We start from the raw sequence: 7995 nt of genomic DNA on the forward strand, positions 1-7995 counted from the left end.
ATTTATATAATTATTATAATTTTCTGACGGCTGAAGAACGGCACTGCTGAGAGAGAGTGAGAATGGGTGTTTGATATTACAGAACAATGTCATTATTTTTGTGCTGTTATTATAATTTTCTGATGGCTGAAGAACAGCACTGCTGAAAGAACGTGAGAATGGGTGCTTGATATTACAGAGTAATGAAGATTAATGATAAAATAATTAGGAAATGGCTCCATTCATGTATCACACACCACTTGCAGACGTGTTGAAACACTGATGCGTTTGTTGTTGGCGTGAGAGCAGAAGAAGTCCACTTGCAAGGACGCCAATTTTAAATTATAAATTGATGCTAATTTCAAGTTTTCGGAGAGGCTCCCACCACTGCCTACTACAGTTCACACTCTCCACACCTCAGTGTATGTTTCAGCCTTAGTCTCTCGCTGGGAATTTTATTTCCCAGTATCAGAGGACGTCATTCCGTTTTCCCGGGGAAATGGGAAAATGGAGGACAGACTGCAGTGACTTCTTGTTTTTATGAAGTGGATAGTTGACGAGGGTACAATAAGTGAAATTATATATATACATGTAACAGTATGGAGTTGTTCACATTTTATTAGCTTCATATCTCAAGATTTATTAGCTTTTTTAGCTAAAGATTTGTTACTCTCGTTATCAGCTCTTAATTGCGGAAAAGACTTAATTGCGGAAAGGGTTAAAGTTTATTCAGTTTGCTGAGCAGATGTGTCAGGGCCTCATATTTTTAATATAAATGGGACAGGAAGCAGACACAGTGTCAGTAATATGATAAAAACTAGATGATGTCCCTATAGTTTAGTTAAAAGGTTCAGTAACATGTTAGCAGCAGAGCTGCCTCAGTGTGGAGTGTCAGTCAGGTTTGTGCACCTGTTCTGTGGTTAAACCACAGGCATTGGAAGAAACTGGTCTCTCTCTCTCTCTCTCTCTCTCTCTCTCGCTCTCTCTCTCTCTCTCTCTCTCTCTCTCTCTCTCTCTCTCTCTCTCTCTCGCTCTCTCTCTCTCTCTCTCTCTCTCTCTCTCTCTCTCTCTCTCTCTCTCGCTCTCTCTCTATCGCTCCCTCTCTCTCTCATTTATGGGTTTCAACTTGAGATCCTGATATATACTGAAATAAGTGATGTGGTTCTTTGGGGTTTTTTTCCAAGTTCCAAGTTGAAATTGAGGGCTGTGCCATATAGAGCCATAAAAGGGGGTTGATTTTTGTTAAAGCGAGCATAATTGCCATACATGCCACTAATGGAGAGAGGAAAATGAATCCAGTGCTTAAGGTCGGTACCAGTTGTTTTTATAAATAGACTGATCACTGTAAATTTCAATAAGTTAGCTTAATTTAAGAAAAAAAAAGCAAACTCATTACCTTAAATTAATCATAAAATCAATCTTGTTTTAAGTTTGAGTGACTTCATATTTTTAAATAACCTACACTTTCACAGTGAACAATACATACTTAACATAGAAAATCATTTTCAACGTGTTTTTGCCAACTTAGCAATACTCATTATTTACTAGTTTACAAAGCTCACACAGCAAGTATTCTTAACACCATGGATGTAGTAACTAGTTTCAGATGAGCTGACAGTACTTAATGCTCTGCAGTAGAACATACTGTAACAGAAGTCAGGACCGCAGGTTAAGCAATAATCCATTTGAACAAATTCAGTTTATCAAGTTTCTCAAACACCACTGCCTTAGTCACACAGCAATTGATACGACAGATTGAACTTAAAGTAACCGCACCACTGCTAGATAGCCATGTGCACGAGTCAGCTTCCAAATGGTGACACACGTTTAAGTCATTGCCTGATTAGATAAACTGCAGATAGCAAGCACACACACATACCACATCACAGAAAAATAATTTTTTTACGCAAGAAAAACTCATTACCAACACAAATGCTCTACAGAATTCCACTCCCCGTATGCCCTGTACAAACTAGGAAAGAAACAGCAACAGAACTCTGTTTCAGTCCTGTCAAATATGTTAAAGAAACTTAAATGACAAAGTCAGTCTAGACCGAGCTGTAATTCATTTAAAGCTAATCTGTTTCATATGCCTTCTACTGTTGTGTGCAGTTTGAATTTCTGAACATGTGAAGGGATGATCCATTGTGTGCATGTCAAAACAGTAATAGCTCCCTGACCACCAATATTTCAAGTAATGCAAACTTGAAAAAATGAAGTGAGTCAGTATTCTTACCTCAAAAATAAATAAAAACTTCATGTAAATTAGTAAAATGAATGACTGGCGAGAAAAATGAGTAATGTTTGCTTGTTTCTTTCAGCAAGGACATTTATTAGCTTTTGCGGTGATGGGGGTAGAATAACTCTGACGGTTTAGTAGTGATGTTTAATATTTCATGTCCTCAATAGTGAAATGGAGCATGGTTTTTGAACTCCACCATCCAAATTACAATTTACAATTTAATTATTTGGCAGACTTTTTTTTACCAAAGCGACTTACAATTAGTGCATCACTCAGAGTCAGATTTCTAATACCTTGTGAGCAGAGATCATAATAAGACCGAGCGTAAAATTGCCCCTTCGTAATGCGCCCCTGGAATACTTTGACATACCTTGACAAACGCAGATACAAGACAAAGGTTTTTCTTTTTTTTTTTTTGGGAAAGGGAGGTTAGGCATTGGGGGACAGGTGGGTTCTAAAGAGGTGGGTTTTCAGTTTCCTGCGGAAGACGATAAGAGATTCCGCAGTCTTGACTGCATGGGGGAGGTCATTCCACCACCTCGGGGTAATGGCGGAGAAGAGGCGTGGTCGGGAGGAGCGGTTGCCGGGTTCCCGAAGTGAGGGGACCGTCAGTTGTCCAGACGTCATGGAGCGGAGGGTCCTAGTTGGGGTGTATGGAGTTATAAGAGCCTGAAGGTATGATGGGGCAGAGCCTCTAGTGGCCTGGTAGGCCAGCACCAGTGTCTTGAACTGGATTCTCCTGATGTTGTATAGGGAGAATCTGCAGGATGGAGTGACTGCCGCGATGTGATCGGAGTAGGTCAAATAGTGGATATTGTTAAAGAATAGTTAACAAATAGTTAAGTTATAGCAGAATAGTCACTCACAATTTACAAAATCGGTTATCAGTTTAACTCTACTTTGAGTACTTTTATTTTAGTAAGAGTACTTCTACTTTTCCCCTGAGATGTTATATTTAGTTTGATTTACCGAATGGTTACATCAGACCCTATCACTCTATTCCCAGAGGAAAATATTTTAAAACAGCACAGCTTAAAACATCTCACAAAAGTTAGACAGTTGTCTTAAATATTCTCACTAGTTCAAGGTGGTTTATAAACTGGTGTACTGAGGCACTTGTGAAGCAAAATGATTCCAACATGACAAAGGCAATACATTTGTCTTTTTGCTGCGTACTTTCCTATCAGTAAATTTATACTGCAACAACGTATTTGAGAGTTTGGAAAAAATGTCCTTATTTCCAAAACATTTCTGTAGGTAGAGATTTCTGAACTTTGAAACTATAGTTTTTTGTTTTGTTTTGTTTTGGATCTATAATGGTTGAAAAGCAAAATGCACTTTCCCAACAACAGAAGTTCCAAAAAATATTTGGAGGACAGTTCTACATAGAATTGCTTTAATGTTTTACATGTGTTTGCAGAGGATTCAAGGCAGTCATAACTGGGCAAACTGATGGTTTGTAGTATATGTTCCAGTTTTTGTCAAATGGTTGTGCTAAGTGATATCATATAGTCAGAGAAAACCATAGAAAAACATTTCAAAACTCTTCCAGAACAGGTTTGATGGGACATGCAATAAAAATCTAAAAAAAAATAACTACACAGAAAAAACACGTCAAGCTAACATAACATTGTCACAAGTGTTCCACCATCAAGTCAATACATTTTATCAATGTAAATTGGCACACATTTGAATTCTTATGAATTTGATTCCTATCATCCTGTGAGTTTTTGATGCTCAAGTTTAGCTGACTATATTTGGGCTGTAATAAGGCATATGTCAGTCTCTAGCTTCCAGAAATGATCAAAAAGCCTATGTTTTTATTCTTTCTTTCTTTTTCTTTCCTTTGCCTGTGTATTACTGCCACTGAAGAGAATGTGAGGAATCCAGATCGCCACAAGATACTGTCCTATGAGACGATCGGCCTTGTAATTTAATCCTATCAGATTATGGCCAAATGGTGCAGATGGTGCTATGATCGCCATGCATGTAGCATGGCCTTTGTTGTGCAAAAGGATCCAGGATTTTCAATTTTGTCTTTAGAGAGAGGGGAGAAGGCAGATATGTGGATACTGTGTGAGGTTTTTTTTTGCAACCTCAGAATTAGTGAAACATTTAATAACCCGCGTATTGCAAAATATGAAGTCTCACCTCCAGTTGCTGCCCAGCAACACGAAAATTTTTAAGACCCACTTTGAGATTGCAGTTTTCATGTCATTTTAACAAACTGTATTTAAGTATTCAAACTAAAATACGACAATTATCTCCATTAAATGTGAAAGCAATTTCTTCTAATTACATTTGTAAAATGAGGTTGTTGTGTCTTTTGAATTGACAGGTCATGTGACCAGACTAGTTGACGGATTTAACTTGTGTTCTGGGAGACTAGAGCTTCTACGTGGAAACAAATGGGGCACAGTGTGTGATGCTGCCTTTGACCAGCAGGATGCAGAGGTTGTGTGTCGAGAGCTGGGCTGTGGGGCTCCTGGAGAGATTCTGGGAGGAGCAGCTTTTGGCAGAGGGGAGGGCCATGTGTTGTCAGATGAGTTTGAGTGTGGAGGAAATGAATCTGAGATTTTCCTTTGTCCAAAATCACCTTCACAAAAGGAAAACTGCTCTCGCGATAATGATGTGGGTCTTACATGCACAGGTAAAGTTTCTAATTTTCCCCTCGCCTTTAAGAAAATCATCATAAATGTTTGAAAATGTAACATTTTACTGTAGAGACCTTTGTAAACTTTATACTTTAAACTTACAAGAATATTTGCCATGTCTACTGCATATGTATTTACTAGAAAAGAACTGTCCAACTTGTACTGCTACATTCTCCTACATGTGCAGTAAATATGACTATGACCGTAATGGATGACTTTTCATACACAGCTTACACAGAGTTCAAACTAGTTGGAGGCCTTGACTCCTGTGCTGGTCGAGTTGAGCTACAGTACCTGGATGAGTGGGGCACAGTGTGTGATGTATCATGGGACATGAGAGCTGCCAGTGTCCTCTGTAGACAGCTGAATTGTGGGAGTGCTCTGGGCATCGTGGGATCGGACCATTTTGGAGAGGGGAGTGGCCACATTTGGTCTGATGTGTTTGATTGCCAGGGGAATGAGACCCACCTCTCAGAATGTGTCATCTCTTCATGGAGTCGAGCTTCATGTACTCATGAACAGGATGTTGGAGTCATCTGCTCTGGTGAGCTTACATAGTTTTTAGAGTGTTGATCTGTTTACTACTATGTTTAATAGATGCGTGATTTTTAAACACTGATTAAAATTAATGTATTATGACAATAAAACACTGAATTGGTGGATGTTTTTGATAAATATAAGTTCTTCTCTTTAGATTCCTCAAAGTCTCTTCAGGATGGCATGCTGCGGACCATTGGAGAGAGAGAATGTGAGGGAGAAGTTGAGGTTTATTACCATCAGGCCTGGAGGAGAGTTCTGTTCATCTCTTTTGGTTTCCCTGAAGCCTCTGTGGACTGCAGACAGTTGGGTTGTGGCTCTGTGGTAAAGTTCTGGACCTCCTCTCCATCCAGCATCAAAGGCACTGAACTGTGTATAACAGATTTTTCATGCTCTGGGAATGAAGCTCATATATATCAGTGCAGAATCATTGCTGGCAAAGTCTGCAGTCACAGTCAATATGCGTCAGTCATCTGCTCTGGTGAGACACTCATGTGATCTAAAATGATAGATCTAATGTGGCCTTTTTGAAGTCTGTCATAATATGCATCAAAATGCTATAAAATAATTACAGTGTTGAAGTCTGCCTTTTTTTTTTTATGTATGTCTCTGCCTGTTTGTAGATTCAGGTCCCAGGTCCCTCAGGCTGGTGGGTTCTGGGAGTGACTGTGCAGGGAGACTGGAGATTTTACACAAAGACTCATGGGGAACAGTGTGTGATGATTCTTGGGATATTGAGGATGCCCAGGTTGTGTGCAGACAGCTCCAGTGTGGAGAGGCCCTGAGTGCCCCAGTTCCAGCCTGGTTTGGTCCTGGAACTGGACCCATATGGCTGGATGAGGTGGAGTGCCTGGGGAACGAGACGTCCCTGTTGAGTTGTTCTTCAAAGAGATGGGGACAACATGACTGTGGACACAATGAGGATGTGGGAGTGGTGTGTTCAGGTATTCAGTCATAGAAAGACTTTTGTATGAATCATTTGTATGCAACCATAACTTTATTACTCTGAAGACAAATGTGCTGGTAAAGAGTGAACTGGTGCATACACATTAATTTATGAAAAATGTGTTTGTGTTTGTTTTCAAGGATGCATAAACAAAAATGATACATATTTCAAAGATGTATGTACTCTTTTCTTCACATGGTGATAGGTTGAGCTGATCATAGATTAGATCCAAAGAACTGTTATTATTAATGTACTGGATTATTGATAGCATGGACGAAACTGAAAAATGTGCCTCAGAACCTATGCTGATTTTCATGATTGGGATTACCACTTCTCTGCAAAAGTTACCTTTTTGTATTTTAGAGATAATTTTCAATCCTCTGCTTGGACGCAACACTATAAGTCAATCTTAAAGATGACGCTTTTGTTCTCAGAGTTCAAAGAGGTCAGACTTACTGAAGGCTGCTCAGGGAACCTGGAGGTATTTTATAATGGGACCTGGGGTAATGTCTGCATGAACCAGATGGACTCAGACACAGCCTCTTTAATCTGCCAAGAGCTGAACTGTGGAAAGAGTGGCAGTGTTGACTGGGCCAGACCAAGAGTGGCTTCAGCTCCAAACTGGCTTGATTCAATGAAATGCAGACCACATGACGTCACTCTGTGGCATCTTCACCCTGGGGTCAGAATGAATGCACTGATGTTGAAGTGGCTCAAATTACCTGTTCAGGTAAGACAGCATTGTAATCTAACCTTATATGTGGTTACATTCTGTATTATTTCACTTGTAAAATATGCTGTTTGTATATGTCTAATGAATAACAGGAGCATTTTTGAGGATGTATGTGAGTGAACAGAAAGATCCCTTCATTTGAAAAAAAAAAAAAAAAAAAAAACTATGAATGTTTTTATTACTTAACAAACTGAAGCTGATGTTATGATTCTCCTATTTTTTATACAGAAGAAAAAAGTTTGAACCCACGAAGTCATTTGATCTGCTCTACATCTCCAACCCAGACACCATGTTCAGGTGAGACAAACTGAATACTATTCAAGTTATATTTCTGCCCCAAATGCCTTCAGAAAAATGTTTTATTTACATTAATAAATGAGATAATCCTATCCTAAGTAAATTCCTATAGAAATGCATAGGGTAAATGGTAACATTAATGTAAGTTAAAAAAAAAAAATCTCACTGAAATGAGACAAGAAATTGCTCCAGTATTGTAGAACAAAAGAAAATGAATTTGCTATCAAGCAGTTGATGGGTGACAGTCTCAGTTTAGCAGAGGAATTCCTGATAAATTCACTGTGAGAGATCCAGCCAGTGTGAATACAAGTTCAGTATAAAATCACCGTGATCACTCAGAAGTTCCCTGCCTTGTCCAGTGTGAAACATGGGTATAATTTCTGTGACAGCAAAATAAATAATGGCTTTTGAATATTCTAATAATTTGTGGTAATAATATCATTTGCGTTTTAAAATGCCCGTTTGTTCTGTAGACCGTCTACCCCTCAGACTGATGGGAGGAGAGGGCCAGTGTTCTGGGAGGCTGGAGGTTTATCATAACGGTACCTGGGGCTCAGTCTGTGATGATCTGTGGGACATGAGGGATGCTCAGGTGGTGTGCAGGCAG

This window comes from Chanos chanos, chromosome 7 (assembly GCF_902362185.1).
Source record: "Chanos chanos chromosome 7, fChaCha1.1, whole genome shotgun sequence".
Lineage (NCBI taxonomy): Eukaryota > Metazoa > Chordata > Actinopteri > Gonorynchiformes > Chanidae > Chanos > Chanos chanos.